Source organism: Helianthus annuus, chromosome 14 (genome assembly GCF_002127325.2).
Source record: "Helianthus annuus cultivar XRQ/B chromosome 14, HanXRQr2.0-SUNRISE, whole genome shotgun sequence".
NCBI classification, from domain to species: Eukaryota; Viridiplantae; Streptophyta; class Magnoliopsida; order Asterales; family Asteraceae; genus Helianthus; species Helianthus annuus.
Genome location: NC_035446.2, coordinates 152,349,078 through 152,372,329, shown reverse-complemented (window position 1 = coordinate 152,372,329; position 23,252 = coordinate 152,349,078). Strand labels below are relative to the sequence as shown.

The 23,252-nt window shown below is 38.2% G+C and overlaps 1 long non-coding RNA gene across 1 annotated transcript; it reads left to right on the top strand.

Annotated features, from left to right (window-relative positions):
- Nucleotides 1–5,153: 5,153 nt before the first annotated feature.
- LOC118486723 lies at nt 5,154–6,206 on the top strand. Its single transcript, XR_004879653.1, has 2 exons — nt 5,154–5,222; nt 6,017–6,206. It is a non-coding gene; the product is annotated as an uncharacterized LOC118486723 (long non-coding RNA).
- Nucleotides 6,207–23,252: the final 17,046 nt, after the last annotated feature.

The following is a 23,252-nucleotide window of genomic DNA, read 5'->3' as shown; positions in this document are numbered from 1 at the left end:
ACGAAAACCTTGTTCATACAAGGAATTCATAGCTTGTAAACCACCTATATATACTGGGGAGGTTGATCCAATCGTGTGTCAGCGATGGATAGGCGATATCGAGGGAGTATTCGAGAGAACCCATTGTGATGAGAATGACTACGTAGCTTATGGTACGGGTCAGTTAAGAGGTCAAGCGAAAGACTGGTGGGATAATAAAAAGAAGGAGATTGGAAACGAAGCGGCCAAGGCCATGACGTGGGAGGAGTTTAAGACGCCGTTTCTTAAACACCATAGCCCCAAAGCGGTTATAAACAAGATCAAGGAAGAGTTCATGCAACTCAGACACAAGGGTGAATCCATAGACAAGATCACGGGGATGTTTATGGACAAAATGAAGTTCTGTGACGATCTGATAACGAACGAAGAGCAAAAAGTTTGTTACTACCATAACATGCTAAGCGCAGAATATAGGGAGTTCATAACCCCTTCAAAGTATGAGACCCTTACCGAGATTGTCAATGCCGCTCGGGAAAGGGAGATTGAGTTGAAAAAGAGTATAGAACGGGGTGAACGAAGGGCACAAGACATAAATCCAAGCCCTACCAAGAAAGCAAGAACGAGTGAAACGACGAAGAAATCAGATGCAAAGGGCGGAACACCAAGTTGCAAAATCTGCGGCAAGAATCATAAGGGTGAATGTCGCTTCAAAGATAAGCCTTGTCCTATATGTCGAAAAACGGGACATATGGCTATATCATGCCCGGAAAAAGTGACCGTTTGTTACAACTGTTACCGAACGGGTCACAAAAGATCGGAGTGCCCAGAATTGGCAGGAAAGAAAGAAGGGCAAGACTCAAAAGGTGAAGCCACAAAAGCCAAAGCAAGATCTTTTCAATTGACCGCTGCTGAAGCAAAGGTCGAACCTGACGTGGTCTCAGGTACATTCACAATAAATTCAATTCCCGCACGTGTGTTATTTGATACTGGTGCGAATAAATCCTTTGTTTCATATGGGTTTATTCGACACCCTTCATTTGTTCTAACAAAATTACCTATGCCTTTAGAGGTAGAGATAGGTAATAATAAAAGCTTTATTGTCTGTGATGTATGTGAAAACTGCACGATGAATATTGATGACGAGGAATACACAATAGACTTGATCCCGATGTCGATGGGAGAATTTCAAGTGGTAGTGGGAATGGATTGGCTATCCCGTTACCACGCAAAGGTGGTTTGTTTCCGAAAGGAAATAAAGCTAACGTCTCCTAGCGGAAAACAAGTTACGATATATGGAGAAAAAGGAGGTAACCCAGTGATATGCACAATGCTAGAAGCTCATAAGCTCATGAAACATGGATGCAAGGCCTTTATGGTATATGCAAGCGAAACGGAAAAAGAACTCCTCAAAATTGGGGATGTACCAGTCGTGCGAGATTATGAAGACGTGTTCCCGGAAGAACTACCGGGGATACCGCCAGAACGGGAGGTAGAGTTCGGAATCGAATTGATTCCGGGCGCAAAACCCGTGGCTAAGGCGCCATACCGGCTTGCACCGTCGGAGTTACAAGAATTGATGTCTCAAATTCAGGAATTTCTTGACAAGGGGTTTATCCAACCGAGTGTGTCTCCGTGGGGCGCACCAGTCTTATTCGTGAAGAAGAAGGACGACAGTATGCGCATGTGTATCGATTACCGAGAGTTAAACAAACTCACGGTGAAGAATCGATACCCGCTCCCAAGAATTGATGATTTATTTGACCAACTACAAGGAGCAAGTTGGTTTTCCAAAATTGATCTCCGATCCGGTTATCACCAATTGAAAGTCAAGGAGGAGGACGTACCCAAGACGGCTTTCCGTACGAGGTACGGGTATTATGAATTCCTCGTAATGCCTTTCGGATTGACCAACGCGCCCGCGGCTTTCATGGACCTCATGAACCGGGTTTGCAAACCCATGCTAGATAAGTCGGTAATTGTATTTATCGACGACATTTTGATATATTCAAAGAGCGAAGCCGAGCACGTGTGTCATTTGCGGGAAATATTAGACACCCTCAGACGAGAGAAGTTGTATGCAAAATTCACGAAGTGTGCCTTCTGGCTACGGGAGGTACAGTTTCTTGGGCATCTTATTAGTGCTGATGGAGTACTAGTAGACCCGTCTAAGATAGAAGCTGTGTCGAAATGGAGCCCTCCAAGAAATCCCTCGGAAATCCGAAGCTTTTTAGGGCTTGCAGGATATTATCGGAGATTTATACAGGATTTCTCCAAAATTGCCTTACCATTGACCAAATTAACTCGTAAGGAGGAAAAGTTCGTGTGGGGCATTAAGCAAGAAGAAGCTTTCCAAACACTCAAGGAGAAATTGACCCACGCTCCGGTACTGACATTACCGGAAGGGACCGAAGACATGGTGGTTTACTCGGACGCTTCTCAATTGGGGCTCGGATGCGTGTTAATGCAACGAGGCAAGGTCATCGCCTACGCCTCGAGGCAATTGAAGATTCATGAAAATAAATATCCGGTTCACGACTTAGAATTGGCAGCGGTGGTGTTTGCCTTAAAGATATGGAGACATTACTTGTACGGAGTAAAGTTTACAATCTTTACCGACCATAAAAGCTTGAAATATTTCTTCGACCAGAAGGAATTAAACATGCGGCAAAGGCGGTGGTTAGAAACCGTCAAGGACTTTGATTGCGAAATACATTACCACCCCGGTAAGGCCAATGTAGTTGCCGATGCGCTGAGTCGCAAAACAGATTATACCCTGATACGGGTACGATCAATGCAACTGGTTGTGACTTCAAGTTTACTAGAACGAATTCGAGAAGCACAGAATGAAGCTGTAAAGGTGGAAAACTGGAAAAAGGAAAGAATTATCGGCCAAGTTAAGGACCTTGAGGTGGACAGTCACGGCCTAAAAACTCGTTTTAATAGAATCTGGGTTCCTAACACATGTGGGGTTAAGAAGCTTCTACTTGATGAAGCTCATAAATCCCGTTATTCTATTCACCCGGGAGCGACCAAAATGTATCATGACTTAAAGCAAAACTATTGGTGGCCCGGAATGAAGCGGGACACTGTGAAATACGTGGAAAAGTGTTTGACATGCCTACAAGTCAAGGCGGAACACCAAAAGCCGTATGGTAAACTCCAACCGTTAGAAATTCTGGTTTGGAAATGGGAGCAAATCACGATGGACCTATTGACCAAACTGCCTAAAACAAGTCGTGGTTTTGATGCTATTTGGGTAGTCGTGGATAGGTTAACCAAAAGCGCTCACTTTATTCCCATTCGTGAGACTTATACATCTGAGAAAATGTCGGAGGTTTACACCAATGAAATCATAGCAAGGCATGGGGTACCGATATCCATTGTGTCAGACAGAGATACCCGGTTTACTTCGAAATTCTGGCGTGAATTCCAAGAACAGATGGGAACTAAATTGTTCCTTAGCACTGCTTATCATCCACAAACGGATGGGCAGAGCGAAAGAACAATACAAACATTGGGTGATATGCTGCGGGCTTGCATTATTGACTTTGGGGGTAGTTGGGATGTCCATTTACCCTTGGTCGAATTCGCATATAACAATAGCTATCACGCGAGCATTAAAATGGCCCCGTATGAGCTATTACATGGCAGAAAGTGTCGGACTCCGGTATGTTGGGGAGAAGTGGGTCCGCGAGGGCTAGCACCAACTGATATAATCCGAGCTACAAATGCGAAAATCGACATAGTTCGGACACACTTGAAAGCGGCTCAAGACCGGCAAAAGGCATATGCAGATAAAAGAAATAGGCCAATTGAGTTTCAGGTTGGCGATATGGTCATGCTAAAGGTTTCCCCATGGAAGGGTATTATTAGATTCAGAAAAAGGGGAAAGTTAAGCCCGAGATTCATTGGGCCATTTAGAATCATTGAACGGGTTGGTAAGGTAGCTTATCGACTTGAATTACCCGAAGAGTTGAGTGGGATTCATAACACATTCCACGTATCACATCTCCGAAAATGTTTGGCCGACGAGACCGCTCATGTCCACTACGATGATATCGAGGTAGATAACAGTCTCAACTATGCAGTAAAACCGATTGCGATTTTAGATCGTAAAGAGAAAAGCTTGAGGAACAAAGTGATAAATCAAGTCAAGGTCAAATGGGACCACAGAAAAGGGTCAGACACTACTTGGGAACCCGAAGAGGAGATGCGGCGTCTCTACCCTACATTATTTGGTACGTAATTCGGTTTCAGGGACGAAACCCTTTTTAAGGGGGGTGGACTTGTAACACCCCAAAAACATAAACCCGTATATTATAAAGTTCAAAGAATAGATAAACAAGAGTTTACTAACTAGGAATTTAACCTAGTTAAATTCAAAGTCTTGAATTAATGCATGTTATGGTTAAAATAATTAAAACTAGAGAAAATCATAGTTAAAGGGACTAAACTTGTCAAAACTCAAAGTTATGTTACTAATAGTAACAAAATAAACCAAACCTCCTAAATTGGGAGTCTGGTCGATCAAGAAACAAGCAGGGGGGCGACATCCCCATTTCCAAACCCTAACTCAAGCAAAATCTCTTCAATTGAAGCCCCAAATCAGTTCCAAATCGAGCTCTAATCACATATTAGTAAACACCTCGTTATAAGGATCAAAAGGTATGTGAAATTCAGTAATTTTGTTACATCACAAATTCTAGGTTAATTGTGAAACATGAGAAATTCAACTTGATTGTTGATGCATGGCTGAAATTAGAAGGAGTATGAGGATTAGGATCAAACCCTAGATGATTTCTTGACATAACCTTGTATGATAATTTTAGGGTTACATAATCACCATTGTAGGTGATTAGAGAACTTTAAGAAGCTTGTTTAATGCTGAAATTATAACTCTTGTTTTGCATAATCTGAAAATTAGGAAATAAGTTCTGAAAAGATGATGTCAAGATGCATGCAAAAATTACTATTATAGTGAAATTAGATGTTGAATCGCAAGTCACGAACTTGTTTTTGAATGTAGAAAAATCTGACCCACTAGGTGTTTGTTGAAATGCCTAAGTAAGGATTAAATGTGAAATTTGGATAAAAACGCAGATTTGATAATGGTCTATAATTGATGTGAAAATGGTCATGAAAATGATTCTAAACATGTTAAAAACTGAATTTCTAGGCAAAGAGTCCGGTTCCTCTAGCGGGCAAGCCGGAGGGGATTCACGAGGAAAAGGCGCGCTCTAAAGGTATGAAATTTAATCGTTTCATTACATTATACATATTATTAGCCTTATGCGTTGCTTAAAAGGAAAGAAAGCATGAGGACCAAGAATTTCCATTATGTCATGAATTTGGCTATTGCCTTAAACAAGTTATAAACATGAAATTGAGCATCCGTAAGGTGTTTAATCTCAGCACCTAAACGGGTCAAACAAGTTTTGGTAATAAACACGAAGCATGACTTTATTATATTGTGCGAATATTACATGAGGTGTAGGCCGTGTAGCGAACACCATAGACAAATTTAAAAGCCTTGTTCTTATTATAGGAGTTAAGGTTTGAATTGGATGCATGATAATAGAACAAACAATTAACTAGAAGTCTTGTAATTTAGCGTGTAAGATAGTTCCCGTAAACAAGCTCGATTAAGAAATAGTTGAGTAATGTTAAAAACAAAACACAAGTATGAAGTATTAGCCCAGCCGTTTAGCGAATTATGCGAAATTATGCTGTTTCGACTCATAATGAATCAGCAAGAAAACTGCGTTTTAAACAAGGGAGTTATGTGCAGGGTCTACCGTAAATTACGGTAGTACCGTAATTTACGGTGGCCTGCAATTCTATTACGGTGGATTTCTACTGAGTTACGGTAGGCCCCAAATGTCCAGAAGCCACCGTAATTTACGGTGACACCGTAAATTACGGTGGAGCCCTGTTTGATAAAATTTGTTTTGATCATTTTCTCGAACCAGTGTTCGGACCTGATTCGAATACGTAAATTTCCAAGAGTGATAGTACTAATGCTTGTTTAAAATGTTAGTTCTCAGGTACCCAAGTAAAGGATGAAGATCAAGCAAGCGAGTCGAACCGAACACACACATTTTTAGAACGCTTCCGCATCCAAACTTTTGTTTTAAAAACTATGTAAACTAATGGTAGTTACCGTCTTGAATGTGGTTTGTAACAACAATACATGTATGTTGTGTTAGTTTTGGGTTTAAACGATGAAAGTTTTTGTTAAGTCGTCATTTTGGCGTTAAATGCATGGTTTTTAGGTTGTTAAATCTGGTAATATAAACTGGGTCTTACAGAGTAATATTGCGCAGTTTCCGAGACCTGTTCATCATCGGATTCTTAATTTTGTTGGTGCTCCAGCTGCTGCTATTAAAATGAGAGATAACGATGATGATCTTTTCAGATCTGAGTCGATTTGTGTTGGTGTTTTCGTTTTGCTTTCTGAGATTGATTAGATGATTGTGTTAGAAGTGTTGGTCATGATATTGGCGGTTAACGATTGTGGTGTAAGGATGGTAGTGGGTTGTAGAGGTTGCAGGTGGATAGAGAAGAAGGTGCAGGTGGATGGAGAAGAAGGGTAGGGTGGGGGTGGTTTTTTATACTTAAAATAAAAAAGTGGGCCCCATTTGAAACTCTTTTAATTTAAATATTTTTAATTTTTTCTCTGTTAGTAAGGGTAGTTATGTCACTTCACACCCACTTAACTGAGATAACTAACGCACATCCAATCTAAGGACTATCCGAGTAACAGCTTGTTAAACCATAGGGAGCACGAGTGTAATTTTGAAAAGTTGGGGACTATAGGTGTTACTTTGACAAACCACATGGACTATCCGTGCATTTTACTCGTTACTAAACTGTGGGTTGTGATTTGCCACATGGGTTGGCACACAGGCTTCCTCGAACCCACACCCCACGATCTTATTATATATATCAAATTACAACATTGGTTTGCGCTAGGATGCTTTTTGATGTTAACACATTGACCACCGAACTTTTGCTTCTTACCCATTGACCACTAATTTTTGAGGTTTCTTTCTTGAAGCATCTCCTCCTACCTTTTAAAACCCATTTGGCCATTTGTCTTTCTTTTTTTCTTGCACATTCACCTGGTGAATTAGAGAGAGATCTGAAACAAATATGCAAACACCCAACTTCATCCTAAGTTGATTTTAAGGGTTTCCATAAGTCTGGGGAAAAGGGTGTAGAAATAGAGGGCTGGTGATCCGAAACAAATAATTCCTTTTTTTCTTTGTGTTAAACAAGGTTAACCCGTTAACCTTTCTTTTGTCTCGACTAAGTTAACCACCAAAAAGAAAATAAAGTATAAAGATATAGAAACTAACTGATTAAGCATACATTGCCTGCAGCAACGCGGCGGGATACATCCTAGTTTATATAAAAAATTGACATGAATTATTACCTATATATTAAAATTCAAACCTTAGGAATAGTGTCAACACCATTCAAGATTAGCCATGTGGCAAGTTTTTTTTTTTCTTTTTTATGTGTCATTTATATATCTATACTTTCTATAAAAGGAGAAATCCAAGTGACATAAGAAAAGGTAAGGTATCAGCGTGAGAGCATGTCCAACAAGGCTTTTCTTATGTCATTATTACATCATAAAGGCTAATATATAAATCACTTTAAAATACATTATATGTTCTATCGAACCACTGCCTTGTGTATTCAAGTGTTAAAGGTCTGGCCCACATTCGAAAGGGCAAACCACTGCCCATCTACAAGAAAGTAGCAGATGGTTCCTTTGGTAAACGTATATCTAGCAGCAGATGTTTTGAAATTGTGGGTAATTTGAATTTTAAAATGCATGGGGATATGTAATTTTCAATTAATGCATGTCACTCGCCAATAAACATCTGCTGAGATAAGAAATTCTGGCTCCACATTGAAAATCAAAATTCGAACCATATATTCTAACCCTATAAATAAGGGTTAATAATCTGGCTCCACATTCAAATCTCTCCCGCTCACATCTATGAGGTGTCTCTCCCTCTCAAATGCATCTTGATCATGATTCAGCCGCTAATCTCCGATTACACTTCTTGTTCGAATGTTTGGTGATTATGTTTACATGTTATCGTTCCAGTATCATTGTTCCAACATCGTCGTTTCAATGGAGTTTCCCATCACACATCAACCTTTCAGTATCGATGTTGCAGATTGTTGCAATATCGTGAATAGTTGCATGTGATATCTTCTTCGATGGGAGACTTCCATGGTTTTATAGAAAGTATATATAGATTCGTGCAATATTGTGAAAAGTCAGATGTAGTACAACAGTTCTGTTTCGCCCTTTGCATGTTAGGTTTGTTTCTTATTTTGATTAAATGTTGATGATGTTGAGAGTTTTTATAGACACTGAAATTTTAGAATATTTTAAGATGCATGTTTATATTATTAAAATGAGCTATTACATAGAAAATACAAATTTAAATAAATATTTATAAAGGATTACACGCTAGAGTTAACACTTGCTAGAATTTCATAGACTCTGGCCTTTCTCCATGTGATTTCATGTTCTCTTTTGATTTTCAGGTCAGTTAGCATGTTGCAGATTTTTTGATCCTGTTTTAGAAGTTGTGTCAGAAAATCCTCTGCATTCTTCAGGAACTCTGATGGAGGAGAGTGGAGGACTTTATCGAGTAATGCTATGCTGTTCCAGGTTTTGTTGTAATTAGTGTCATTTATTATGTCGACTTTCCTGTTTAGTTCTTCGTCTGTTCTTTGTTCTTTGAGTGACCACATGGAGAAGTGTGTTTTAACATTGCTGGTGTCTGACCAGTGGTAGAAGCTGAAGTTTGCCATGTAGATTTTTTGTTGGTTTTCTGATTTGGAACAATTTTTGACAGAAATTGATTTGTAGGACAATTTGTTGATGTTTTGAATCAATAGTAATCATCGGTCTTTTATAGAGTTTAAAAACGCGTCTACATGGTAAATCAAGAGGTTAATTGTAATTGTGATAATCTGCTTTAGTTCTTTGAACTTCGAAATTTTGTCCCTTGGGTTTCTTGGTATTTAATTTTACAGTTTTCTCATAAAAGTTGGGGTTTGGAAAGGTGTTTGCATTAAAAGATTGTTGTTTTGAAATATACATTAATTAATATGTTTATATGAAATGTACACGTTTTCATAATACCAAATTTCAGTATATAAACTCATAGTCACTTCACCTGTTTTTCATCACGTTTCCTAAGAAGATATCATAATTTCAGGAAAGTCGAGTAATATAGTTTATTCAAATGGCATCATTCACAAATGCAAAATCAGATGATTTCAAGCAGCGTTTTGTCAGGCAAATCGAGGAACAGGTATATAAAGATATGGCTACTCTTCAAGAGTTGAAGAGATGTTTTGATGGATTGCAAGTTGGCCTGTTCACTAGAGAGCAGGTTTCCAGAGATCTTATGCGGATGCCTTCAGCCTCTATTCGTGAGCTTTGTGTTGTCAGTAATATAGAGTGCGACGATAGAGACGTGAAGTTCATGGTGATGTTGAAGGACATACATCGAGAGGTTCAACAATCGATGGAGTTGAAGCTAAAGTTTCTTAATTCTTGTTGTTATTGTTAGATTTAAAAATTAATGTTGTTCAGTATTTGATGTTGTTATTATTATTGGAGTTTTAGTTTTAATGTTATGAATAAATGAATAAATTTTAGATTATGTTCATGTTGAATTGTGCTTGAACATGTTGTGTTTTGTTTTTAGTTATTTAGTGTTTGAGTAAGATTTTGTAAAAGGTCTGTTGTAGTTAAAGTTTGGCAAAAGAGAGCATTTGCTGATGATGAAACAACTATGTATTCTAACAACTGTTGATACTAACAGTGGTTGGGCTAATGATGAATAAGTATTATTATATAACGTCTGCTGTAAGTATTATTATATAATTTTGTTTATCAATAACAGTTTTTTTGGAAGAATTTAAGGTATATTTTGGTGTTATAAAATTTGTTTTGTAGCTAAAGTTTGAAAAAAGAGAACATATGCTGATGAATAAATGTCTGAACATGCAAAGGTCTGCTATGGGTCAACAGATGTTAACGAACAACAGATGATATTCAATCTGAAAATGCTTAACAGAGGATTTGATACTAACAGTGGTTGGGCTAATGATGAATAAGTATTATTATATAACGTTTGCTGTAAGTATTATTATATAATTTTGTTTATCAATAACAGTCTTTTGGAAGAATTTACGGTATATTTTGGTGTTATAAAATTTGTGTTATAGCTAAAGTCTGACAAAAGAGAACATCTGCTGATGAATAAATGTCTGAAGATGCAAAGGTCTGCTATGGGTCAACAGATGTTAACGAACAACAAATGATATTCAATCTTAAAATGCTTAACAGAGGATTTGATACTAACAGTGGTTGGGCTAATGATGAATAAGTATTATTATATAACGTCTGCTATAACTATTATTATATAATTTTTTTTATCAACAACAATTTTTTGGAAGGACTTACCGTATATTTTTGTGTTATAAAAGGTGTGTTGTAGCTAAAGTCTGACAAAAGAGAGCATTTGCTGATGAATAAGTATTATTATATAACGTCTGCTATGAGTATTATTATATAAATTTTTTTTATCAACAACAATTTTTTGGAAGGATTTACCGTATATTTTTGTGTTATAAAAGGTGTGTTGTAGCTAAAGTCTAACAAAAGAGAGCATCTGCTGATGAATAAATGTCTTAAGATGCAAATGTCTGCTATAGGTCAATAGTGGTTGGGCTAATGATGAATAAGTATTATTATATAACGTCTGCTATAACTATTATTATATAATTTTTTTTATCAACAACAATTTTTTGTAAGGACTTACCGTATATTTTTGTGTTATAAAAGGTGTGTTGTAGCTAAAGTCTGACAAAAGAGAGCATCTGCTGATGAATAAATGTCTGAAGATGCAAAGGTCTGCTATGGGTCAACAGTGGTTGGGCTAATGATGAATAAGTATTATTATATAACGTCTGCTATAAGTATTATTATATAATTTTTTTATCAACAACAATTTTTTGGAAGGATTTACCGTATATTTTTGTGTTATAAAAGGTGTGTTGTAGCTAAAATCTGACAAAAGAGAGCATCTGCTGATGAATAAATGTCTGAAGATGTAAAGGTCTGCTATGGGTCAACAGATGTTAACGAACAACAAATGATATTCAATCTTAAAATGCTTAACAGAAGATTTGATACTAACAGTGGTTGGGCTAATAACAGATGTTAGAATTACTACTATTTAGTTACATCGATTGAAAAAAACTGTTTTTGAAACTTCTGCTTGCCTAAAAATACAACCACTGTTAAAGGTTACCGTCTGTTGTCATAATTTCTGTTTATCCTAATGACTGTTGATTTACTAAACTGCTGACTGTCATCCATTATGACAACAGAGGTTCTGACGTGGGTAGATGTTAGCTAAAAATAAAACAACTGCTGAAAGTTATCATCTGTTCTCATAACTTCTGTTTATCTAACGACTGTTTGACTCACACTGTTCCCAACGACCAACAGAGGTTTCCAAACAACTGTCATCGGTTGGCGCAAGAGAGCTTCTCACGTGGACAGATCTTAGCCATCAAATATTTGTAATTACTGCCACATCAGCATTCACTTCTTCTCTCTATATAAAAGTTGTTTCATCCCTAAATCGAGGTTCAACCACTGCAGTCTCGAATTCAAAATTCTCAAAAACAGTTTCCAACATATTAAAAACCCTCCAATTTAAATCCTGTTTCATCCCCAAATCACCTTCTTTTCTGATCATGTCTCTGAACATCAAAAACCCTCACAACTACCACCCCATCTTCGAGAAAACTAGCAAAAATGCCAGCTATCACTCAATAATTGACCTTTTAACGTCATCAAAATACAAATCAATTCTTATTGCTGATGCTCCGGTTAAAGAAGAAACACTCCGACAATTTTGGTTTAATGCTGAAATAAAGACTGAAGATAATAATCCAGTTGCCATCACATCTAAGGTCAGGGAAAGTGTGGTACGAATTTCTCCCTTTACAATTTCCACTACATTTAAATTGGACGACTTGGTAGGTAAGAACAAGTTTGAAAAATTTGAACTTCATACAGAGTTAATTGAAAGAGGGTATGATGCACAATTAAAGGAAGTTACTATCTACAAACGAAACTTCCCTCTTCCAATGAAATTTTTGTTTCATATTCTTTTAGTTTGTCTCTCAGCTAAGACCACCGCATTTAATGAGATACCTTTGAACATTCGGTATTTGGGTTATGCTATTTTAACAAAATCTGATTACAATTTATCAAAAGCACTATTTTCTGATTTGTTGAATAATGTGAAAAAATTGAAAAAAGGTGTTCGTAGTAATGCTTTTTTGTTGTATCCAAGACTTCTAAGCTTCTACCTACGAAAACAAGTGTCACAAACAGATTTTGAACAAGGTGTAGCTTTTCAAATAAATAGTCTTACAAGTAAAACTTTTACTAAACTTATGGATAAAGAGTCAAAAGTTTCAACAACTGAAACAAAAGGAGATGAGCCTCTTTTAGATGCGTCTGCATCAGTTGCTCAAACTTCTGTTGTTGAGCAAACTGCTCATGCTGATCATGACACCACAACCGATGTTGTGAAACACACACCAGGAAAACACAAAAAGAAAGCTGTCACATCCAAAAAGTCTATCAAAACTAAACAAAATAAAAAGGTTCCTCTGGAAGATGAGATCCCAGAGGTTAATGCAGTGAAAACACAAATGTCACTTGAAACCACTGCTGCTACTTCTTCACAGTTATTGGAAAGATCTCAACCCATCCAAACTCCTCATGTATCGTTACAAAAGGATCATGTTGTAAGTACAGGGACACCACAACATGAAATAGAGCTTTCATATGAAAGTATGTTTAAAAGTCCCTCTCCCAGGGCAATCACTCTTTCTACACCACAACCCTCGGCTCAAGTTCCATTAACAATATTACCTCTGTTAGAAGCAATTGAATTTCAGAAAGAAAACAGTTCCTCGAATGCACACATTACTGATAGTAGATCGCAACAAATGACTGTGTCTGAACCAATTAAATCTTCTATTCTACAAACAGTTGAGGAGGTTATCTCCGTTGAGTATTACGAAACTCTTTGTGGTAGTTTAAGTGGAGCAGCGACTACAACTGTGAACCCATTGGTGATCAGTTGGACAGTGGTTACATCATTAAGACTCCTTTGAAGGCAACTACTGATGAGGTTACAACTGTAATCTCTGCTTCACTGGGAAGTCCCCAGAACGAAGAAAAAGGCGCATCTGTTTCTGATGATATGGAGACTTCTCCTATTATCAAAATAAAAACAATCACTATAGGTGGCAATTCAGATGATCCTATTAAAGTAGGTGATGAATTCACTTATAAGGATTTGACGGTTAGAGTGTCTAACATTGAAATAGATGTTGCTGAAATGAAAGAATTGATTAAGCAGATGATAGAGCTTTTTAAAAGTCAACCTAGCAGACAGGAAATTGCCAATGAGCTTTGGAATTCTATGCAACCCATCTTTCAAGTTCAGAGGAATTTGGCTGAAAGTAACCGCAATTTCAGTTTGGAATTTAGCAGAAATTTGGTTGATGCCAGGTATAAAGACACACAAGCAGACATTATGAACATTAAGGAACATCTGTTGGAACTTACTGGCTCCACTTCTACATCAATCTTTGAGAAAGATGATGATGATGATGATGATAATGATACTAAAAAGGGGGAGAAAGATTCATTGAGAAAGTTTTCACTAGATTCAAAAGCTAATCCTACAGAAATTGTATTGCCTGCTCAACCTGAATCCCAACATTCTCCAAAAAAACCACTACAAAAGAAGGAGAAAATACCTTTCACACCATCATCACCCATTTTGTCAAGAGATGTTGGGAACACAAAAGTATCAGTAGATGTTTACCAAACAGCTGCTGAGACACCAGTTGTTTCAGCAGAAGTTTCTCAAACATCTGCCATGATCATTTTTACTACGCCAACCACAATCCAAGCATCTCCAACGTCACAAAGATTTCCCATACATTCATCTTCACTACCAAAACCTTCTCCTTCACCAGAAATCATCTCCACACCTAAGAGAAAAATTCATATCGATAGAATCACAAAAATGAACAATGATCCTCTGGTAAAGCCAACTCAATCTAATTGGAAGAAAGTCAAAACAGTGGATTCAGATGAGGTATTGAAGTTTAAAAGAATGAGAGCAGAGCTTGTGGCTGCTGATTATGGTCCAGTTAGATACATTGCCAGATGGTCTAAACTGAAAATTGTTGAGACCTACAAAAAGCTGGAAGAAGATAGAGTTGAACATTCAAATGTTCTTCAAAAGTCAGTCTATCCTACAACTGCTGCTCTGTCTCCAAAAATTGGTACTCCAAAAAACCTTCTCTCATCATCTGATTTGTCTGAATCAATTGTAAATTTAGTTAGCAAACCACAATCATCAAACTCATCTTCAATAATTCTTTGCCCAAGAAAACCAACTGATCCAAAAATATTAAAGTGGAAGTCATGTTCAAAAACTCAAGTATTGACTTTGATCAGATTAGATTAGATGGTAGTGTTGAAGAGATTAAAATGGATAGTGCATATAATCTGAATGCATACTGATGTGTGTAAAATGCAACATATAAAACACATCAATTAAGGCATAAAACTAACCCTTTTTAAGTACTAATGTTGGAAAAAGAGTGTTTTTGTCTTCCTTTTGAATTTTCAGGATGAAATGAGCTCAAAATCACAAAAGAAGCAAAAAGACCACTAATTCTACCATAAATACAAGAAAAGGAACAAAAGTAAACTGCCCGGACCCTCAACGGCACCTCCCAAGACAAAGAGAAGAGAACAGAGTCTGAACACGCCCCGTGTCCAGTGAACACGGGGGCGTGCCCAGGAAGCAGCAGAAAAGACAAATCAGTAGAAGCTTCCATTGCTCACCACGGGGCCGTGCCCAGCGGGCACGGGGGCGTGTTGAAAGTACAGCAGGCGCATTAATTGTAATTCGCAATTACAATTAATGAAGAGAGAGAATGTCAGACGGGCACGGGGCCGTGTCCAGCGGACACGGGGCCGTGTCCAGCGTTCTGTTCAGCCTATAAATAGAGGAGCTTGGTTTCATTCTCTCTCATCCCTTGGCACACCACCTCTCTCACACCTCATCCACCACCCACCACCACCATAACACCATCATCCACCACCATCATCCATTGTCCATCGTAGAGTGTGTGAGTCGTCTCGGGATCCAAGATTGATCGTAAGAGTTCTTGACAATCAAGGCCATGTTTGCCTAAGTCTCTTACATCACTTGGTGAAGACAAGTGTTTAGTATAATACTTTTTATTTTTAATCTTTTGCACTTTTTATTTGGTTTTGTATTAATGACTTTAATAACTAGTTACTTATGTTGAAGGTGATCTTTCCTTATCGTTTGTCCGTGGTGTCTTGGCGTTATTTTACTGTCTATATAAAATAAAAGATTTTCACCATTCATATCTCCACGGTCTATATGGAGGTATGTTGGCTACCTGGTCGGGGGTTAAGGGAACGGTTTGGTAAGGGTCTTGCCCTTGTTCAGCGTTTAGAGGTCCTGCTTGGGACCTGGGTCAAATTTAGTAGGATCTCCTTCAATGCCCATAGGTATTGGATGGCGGGGATCCAAACTCTTTGACCCCCTCATAAGCTAACTACTATTAATACTATAACCCGGCTATTTAGGACTGTATCCCTGCTGACTCAGACTACTTAGCCGAGGGTAACGTCACCGCCAAAAGCGGGGCCTACCATAATTTGCATTAATAACTTAATTCATTATCTTCCAATAATCCGACCCTTTAGGATTGTATCCTTGCTGACTCAAACTACTGGGTTGAGGGTAACGTCGCCTTCAAAAGAGGGGCCTACTACAATAACTAAGATAATCTCTTAAACAAGTGCAAAAGTGCGAAAATAATCAAAGGTTATACTAATACACGAGTCGGATCCAAGTGATTCATCTTGTCTATCTGTTTTTTATTTTATTTTCTTTTTCAGCATTTAGTTAGTTTTTATTTTTCTTAGTTTAAAACAATTTTCTAACTTTTTGATTTGATTAGACGTTGAGGATAAACCGGTATTAAAAGCTCTTGTGTCCTTGGACGACCTCGGTATCTTACCAACACTATACTACGTCCACGATGGGTGCACTTGCCCATATGTGTGTTTAGTGTTAGTGAATATCGTGTTTTATAAATTTAAAACTTGGCTAAAAGTGTAAAAAGGGCTTAAATAAACATCTAAAAATATATTACACCTAACGCACATCAAGTTTTTGGCGCCGTTGCCGGGGAAACAAGGATTTTAAGAAAGTTAGGAATCAACGGCCTAATCATCTTTTTATTTTTCTTTAATTTTTTAGGATTTTTTTTTAGATTTTTCAGCTTCTGCAGAGCTCAGCACGGGGCCGTGCCCGCTGAACACGCCCCGTGCTCAATCATTGGAACTGGCAATCCTGTTTTATATCAGACAGTAGGCTGAACACGGGGCCGTGTCCACTCAACACGCCCCCGTGCCCAAGATTCAGTTGCTGAAAACAGAACCGTTTGATCCCGGCGGTTGGTAACTTCTGATACAAACATGAGTAATAGTGATTCTTTTTACTTTCGGCACTCTTATGGTTTGTGGTGTCAAATATGTGGAGGCGAACACGAGGAATTAAAATGTTTCTTCCTCACTTATAGGCCACACTATATAGACCCACCAATTCCTTGTAACCTTAAGAGGGGCGAAAGTAAAAATAAACACTATTTCTCCCTCGAATGCGCCCAACCGGATATTCTAGGAGATATGCTCCTTGACGAGCTATTTCAACTAGAAGAACTACTTCTAAATTGGTCAAAAGAACTTAGGAAGGATTTCTTAGATCCATCCCAAGATGATGACCATGAGGAAATGTTGGAACCGCATTCTGACAACCTCGTTGCTCCCAAAAATACCTTTCTTCCTAGACAAGACGTGGACGATAGTCGTCCCTGTGCCGATTGTGCCGTGAAGGACTCCCCATCGACCTCGTTCGGTGCATACATAGACCTGAGCGATTCGGCATACACCTTCTTTAACGAGAGCCCGGGAAAGGGTTGGACTTGTCCACCTAGAATGAAAATAGGAATTACCCTCACCGACAACCTCTTGCGTTCTCGCCTTAGTATAGGACAAATAAGGTATCTTAGGCATTTTGGGGTTGTTCCAACAAGTCAGGAGCCACCCGATAAGAATTAGCTCCTTAATAAAGACAAAACTCCATAAAACAGCCCTCTGACACGGGGCCGTGTCCGGTCACCACGACCCCGTGTTCGCTCAGAAGATTTTCTGCTGATTCTGTCAGAATACGGACAAAATGTGTCAGGATTTTTTCTGCACACGGGGCCGTGTCCGGCGGACACGGGGCCGTGTTCAGTGTGCTGTCGTTTTCTTTAAATGCAGCCTGAATCCTGCTCATTTTTGACCACTCCACCAAGCAGAGATCCCTGGAATCTTCACATATACCATCCTAGGTAAGTACCAAAAGAAGGTTCCTAAGGACCATCTTGTCTTTTCCACTTTTGATCATTTCCTCTTCTTCCAAAAATTTTTCAAACCCTACCTCCATGGAAGCTTGGAAACCCATGATTCCAACCTTCTATGCAAGGTTTGTAGGAATTTTCGCTATGGATTCTTGTCTAAAGTTAGTTCTATAACTTTGTTTTTAAATTATATAAGCTCATAACACGACGAAAGTATATAGAAATAATTTAAAAACCTAGAACCATTAGACAAAAAATTCCTGCAGACAGTTGAACACGGGGCCGTGCTCACTGAGCACGGGGCCGTGTTCGAGGTACTGTTTTGCAAAAATTTAGTTATCCTCGGCTTATTTCGCAGAAAATGGCCAGCCGAAACAGCGGAGCATCTTCAAGGAATAACCGAAATGGAAGGAGATCGTCCACCGCAGAGGATTCCCTAGTAAACTACGTTTACGCTTTAAGGGAAGCCGTGGACGAATTGACAAGTGTAGAAGAAGCTTTAGTGGACCGCGTTAATCATCTGACGATAAGTTTGGAGGGCTGCCTGCAAGAAGTAAACCTTCTGCACCAAAGGTTAAACCTTCTTGCTTCCCCGCCTTTGGTTCCGGTGATAACACACAGGGCGTGGAATGTGGTACCCGAGGTTATCATCCCAGCAGAATGGCACGCCTTGCATCAAGTACCGCAACCAAGGGTAGTGCAAGGAGTCCCGGTAAGCGCTCCTCCTCAAGATACCGACGAGAATGAGGCTACCTTCTACCTCCCACGGGAGATAGAAGAATGGCTTTGAGTGAGAACCTAGGAGCCATGGGCTGAAGAATGTTTCTACATCGGGAAGCTATTCCCGAAATTTTCCTAAATAAGTAGAACCTTTATGATAACCTTATGTACTCCTTAGTTAATTAACTATATTTATGTAATCTCTCTATTAGCAATGTTATGATGGTTTTTATGATTTATGGACTCATGGTGGTAATGGATGAAAAAGGGAACGAGAAAAAATGGAACCATGCAGAAGAACAGAACAAACCGACAAAAATCTCCATAACAGAAGGCTCCACACGGGCCGTGCCCAACCAACACGGCCCCGTGCTGAGCCCCCTGCAGGAAATCACCCAGTTCAGGTAACTGGACACGGGCCGTGTTCAGCGGACATGCCCCCGTGCCCAGGCTTCTGTTTCAATTCTATAATTTTTGTTACTGGCACTTGACCACGGGGCCGTGCCCGGTCAACACGGGGCCGTGTCCAGAGCGCCAGTAACACAAATCTTTGTTTTCAAACACACTTTTACATATTCTAATCAACCAAAAACTTTATTTTTGGACACATTGAGGACAATGTGTAATTTAAGTGTGGGGGGGATGCTAAAACCTTGGAATTTTGCAAAATCCTAAAACAAGCCTTACACAAAACTCTATTGGAACCGCTAAACACCCCAAATTTTTTCAAAAACTTTTTCATTTTTTATTTTATTTACTTGTCTTAGTTTAAGTTGGGAATAACAAGTTATAAAAGGGTTATATTTTTACAAACTTACAACCGATAGCGTCGTGATAAAAAGAACTAACATAAGAAAATTATGAAACGGTATAACAAGTCTAGCTAAAATTCGATTATATATGCTTGGTCACATTAAAAACCCATTCCCACAAAAAGTGAGTTTTGAGCCTTTATTGAGCATAAAAATACACATATTTAGATTAAATGCTCATTTTTCGTTTCTTGTGTGAATAGCCGCTCGGTCTTTACAAATCTAGAACTTGCCACGACGATACATTCCCGGTCCTTACCAACTTAAACCCAAGTAAGTAAATGATGGAGGCATTAGGACTAACTATTTTTCTTTCAAAACTATTATTTTTCATTTTTTTTTACCTACCCAAAATCCCCCTAGAAAACCCCTTTGAGCCTAAACCTTTCATTTCATTACCCCCAAAACAATTTTTTTTACCCACCAAAAACCTTTTTCATTTTTTCACCTTTATTTTAGTAACAAACTCGGTTTTTCATAAACATACCCTTTACGTGACAAAAAAAAAAAAAAAAATGAAGTCAAAAACAAACATAAGCTACAAAAAGCTTGTTTGGAGAAATACTTCAAAAATAAATGTCACCAAAAATAAGGTATTTTACGAAAACCGACACTTGTTACGATTTTCGCCCTTTTTACTAACCACTAACCAACCACCCACCTTTAAACCCGAGCCTTCACCCCAAAAGACCTCTTGATATTTACAAAGGTAAAAAGTTAAAAAGGAGGAGGATTGATCGCTTGGCAAGCATATGGAGAATGTAAATCCGTGCCGCTCTCGAGCGATTCACTTAAAAATACACCTTCGGCCGAGTGATTGAGTGATCTCCCGTGAGGTATGTGAACTTGTATATAAATGGAATTTTAATAAGGCATGCTATGCCCAAATAAGTAGTTTATCTTATGAAAAGTTCAAAATAAACCATGACGAATAAGATTGTAAATAAAATAAAAATAGAACCTATACAAACCATGGATTCCCGACACTCTAGGACAAGTTAAAAAACTTCTCTTCTACCTATTCCATTTGGGAGTGTAAGCCACATTAAAAGAGTTTTGCTTGAGGACAAGCAAAAGTTCAAGTGTGGGGGTATTTGATGTGTGTAAAATGCAACATATAAAACACATCAATTAAGGCATAAAACTAACCCTTTTTAAGTACTAATGTTGGAAAAAGAGTGTTTTTGTCTTCCTTTTGAATTTTCAGGATGAAATGAGCTCAAAATCACAAAAGAAGCAAAAAGACCACTAATTCTACCATAAATACAAGAAAAGGAACAAAAGTAAACTGCCCGGACCCTCAACGGCACCTCCCAAGACAAAGAGAAGAGAACAGAGTCTGAACACGCCCCGTGTCCAGTGAACACGGGGGCGTGCCCAGGAAGCAGCAGAAAAGACAAATCAGTAGAAGCTTCCATTGCTCACCACGGGGCCGTGCCCAGCGGGCACGGGGGCGTGTTGAAAGTACAGCAGGCGCATTAATTGTAATTCGCAATTACAATTAATGAAGAGAGAGAATGTCAGACGGGCACGGGGCCGTGTCCAGCGGACACGGGGCCGTGTCCAGCGTTCTGTTCAGCCTATAAATAGAGGAGCTTGGTTTCATTCTCTCTCATCCCTTGGCACACCACCTCTCTCACACCTCATCCACCACCCACCACCACCATAACACCATCATCCACCACCATCATCCATTGTCCATCGTAGAGTGTGTGAGTCGTCTCGGGATCCAAGATTGATCGTAAGAGTTCTTGACAATCAAGGCCATGTTTGCCTAAGTCTCTTACATCACTTGGTGAAGACAAGTGTTTAGTATAATACTTTTTATTTTTAATCTTTTGCACTTTTTATTTGGTTTTGTATTAATGACTTTAATAACTAGTTACTTATGTTGAAGGTGATCTTTCCTTATCGTTTGTCCGTGGTGTCTTGGCGTTATTTTACTGTCTATATAAAATAAAAGATTTTCACCATTCATATCTCCACGGTCTATATGGAGGTATGTTGGCTACCTGGTCGGGGGTTAAGGGAACGGTTTGGTAAGGGTCTTGCCCTTGTTCAGCGTTTAGAGGTCCTGCTTGGGACCTGGGTCAAATTTAGTAGGATCTCCTTCAATGCCCATAGGTATTGGATGGCGGGGATCCAAACTCTTTGACCCCCTCATAAGCTAACTACTATTAATACTATAACCCGGCTATTTAGGACTGTATCCCTGCTGACTCAGACTACTTAGCCGAGGGTAACGTCACCGCCAAAAGCGGGGCCTACCATAATTTGCATTAATAACTTAATTCATTATCTTCCAATAATCCGACCCTTTAGGATTGTATCCTTGTTGACTCAAACTACTGGGTTGAGGGTAACGTCGCCTTCAAAAGAGGGGCCTACTACAATAACTAAGATAATCTCTTAAACAAGTGCAAAAGTGCGAAAATAATCAAAGGTTATACTAATACACGAGTCGGATCCAAGTGATTCATCTTGTCTATCTGTTTTTTATTTTATTTTCTTTTTCAGCATTTAGTTAGTTTTTATTTTTCTTAGTTTAAAACAATTTTCTAACTTTTTGATTTGATTAGACGTTGAGGATAAACCGGTATTAAAAGCTCTTGTGTCCTTGGACGACCTCGGTATCTTACCAACACTATACTACGTCCACGATGGGTGCACTTGCCCATATGTGTGTTTAGTGTTAGTGAATATCGTGTTTTATAAATTTAAAACTTGGCTAAAAGTGTAAAAAGGGCTTAAATAAACATCTAAAAATATATTACACCTAACGCACATCAATACGATCTCCAAGATTTGTTGGACCTTCAACTTGAGAGGGATGATGAAGAAGACATGTTCTCCCTGGACTTTGAACTACAATTCAAAGGACAAATTAGGGAGATGTTGATGAGAAATAAAAGTCAGTAATAAAGAAGGGTTTTCATATCATCTGTTGTATAGGGAGATTGTTGAACCAACATCTGTTACATTGTTTGCAGTAGTATATTTAACCAGATCACAACATGTAGCGAAGGATATGTTGCTGCGTAACAAATTCTTGAACGAGGTTTGATGTGTGTTGTTTGGGCAGGTGATCATATGTTCTTAGTTAATGTTTGTTAAAGTTAAGTTGTATTTGAATTTTATTAAGTTTGTTAGACATCTTTCATATGTACTCTCTTTTTTGAATAAGAGAATTGAAATAATCATATGTAACTGATTAATTTTATTAAGTTTGTTAGACATCCTTTAGATATCTTTTATTAAGTTTGTTAAATATCTTTTATATTTACTTATTTACTTATAGTTGTCTTTTAGCTATAATAGATAACACGTTTTGCTACAATATTTATACACACATCTATATGTTCTATCAATATGTGTTATGCATGGTTTTCTAAGAAACGACCCGTGTTTGCACACGGGTCTTACCGCTAGTTTATATATTAAAATTCAAACCTTAGGAATAGTGTCAACACCATTCAAAATTAGCCATGTGTGTCATTTTGATGTTTTTAATGGAAAATTTGGTACTTAAGTTCTTTCGGTTTGAGAAATTCGGTACTGGTACTCAGTACCATTTGTTTTTCTCTGACTATGGGTTTTATACGAACAATATAACTTTTTTGGTTGATTTTCTTTCGTTTATCTTTTAGTGTTTTTTCTACGTTTTCTTTTTGGTGTTGTTAGCGGTTCCGTGCATTATGCGCTCGTAGTGATTTCAAAACACATGTAAACACAGACCGAATAACAAAACAAGTTCGCCGCAACGCGGCAATGGTGATAAACCTAGTATACTTAATTTATGTACAGAATTCTATACTTAATAATAAAACTAATGGAAATTTCCATAGATTTCGACGAGAATTTAGTATAACGGTTTACTTCATTCTGATATCGGCCTAGCACCAAACTCGTTAATCGTTATAACAACCAAAAAAGAAAATCAAAAAAATAAAGTCGTCACTATATAGAACAAAAAAGTCAGTTATATTTGAATAAAACTTTTATCAAAATGTAGATTAAAAAATACCTATGTCGCAACAGTGTATCCGGAATTCTATAAAGCATTACATTTTATTTTCGAATAATGCAAAATGTAAACGGTGTCAGTTAAAGAAAACAATATGTGAGGTAGCTTTATAACATATA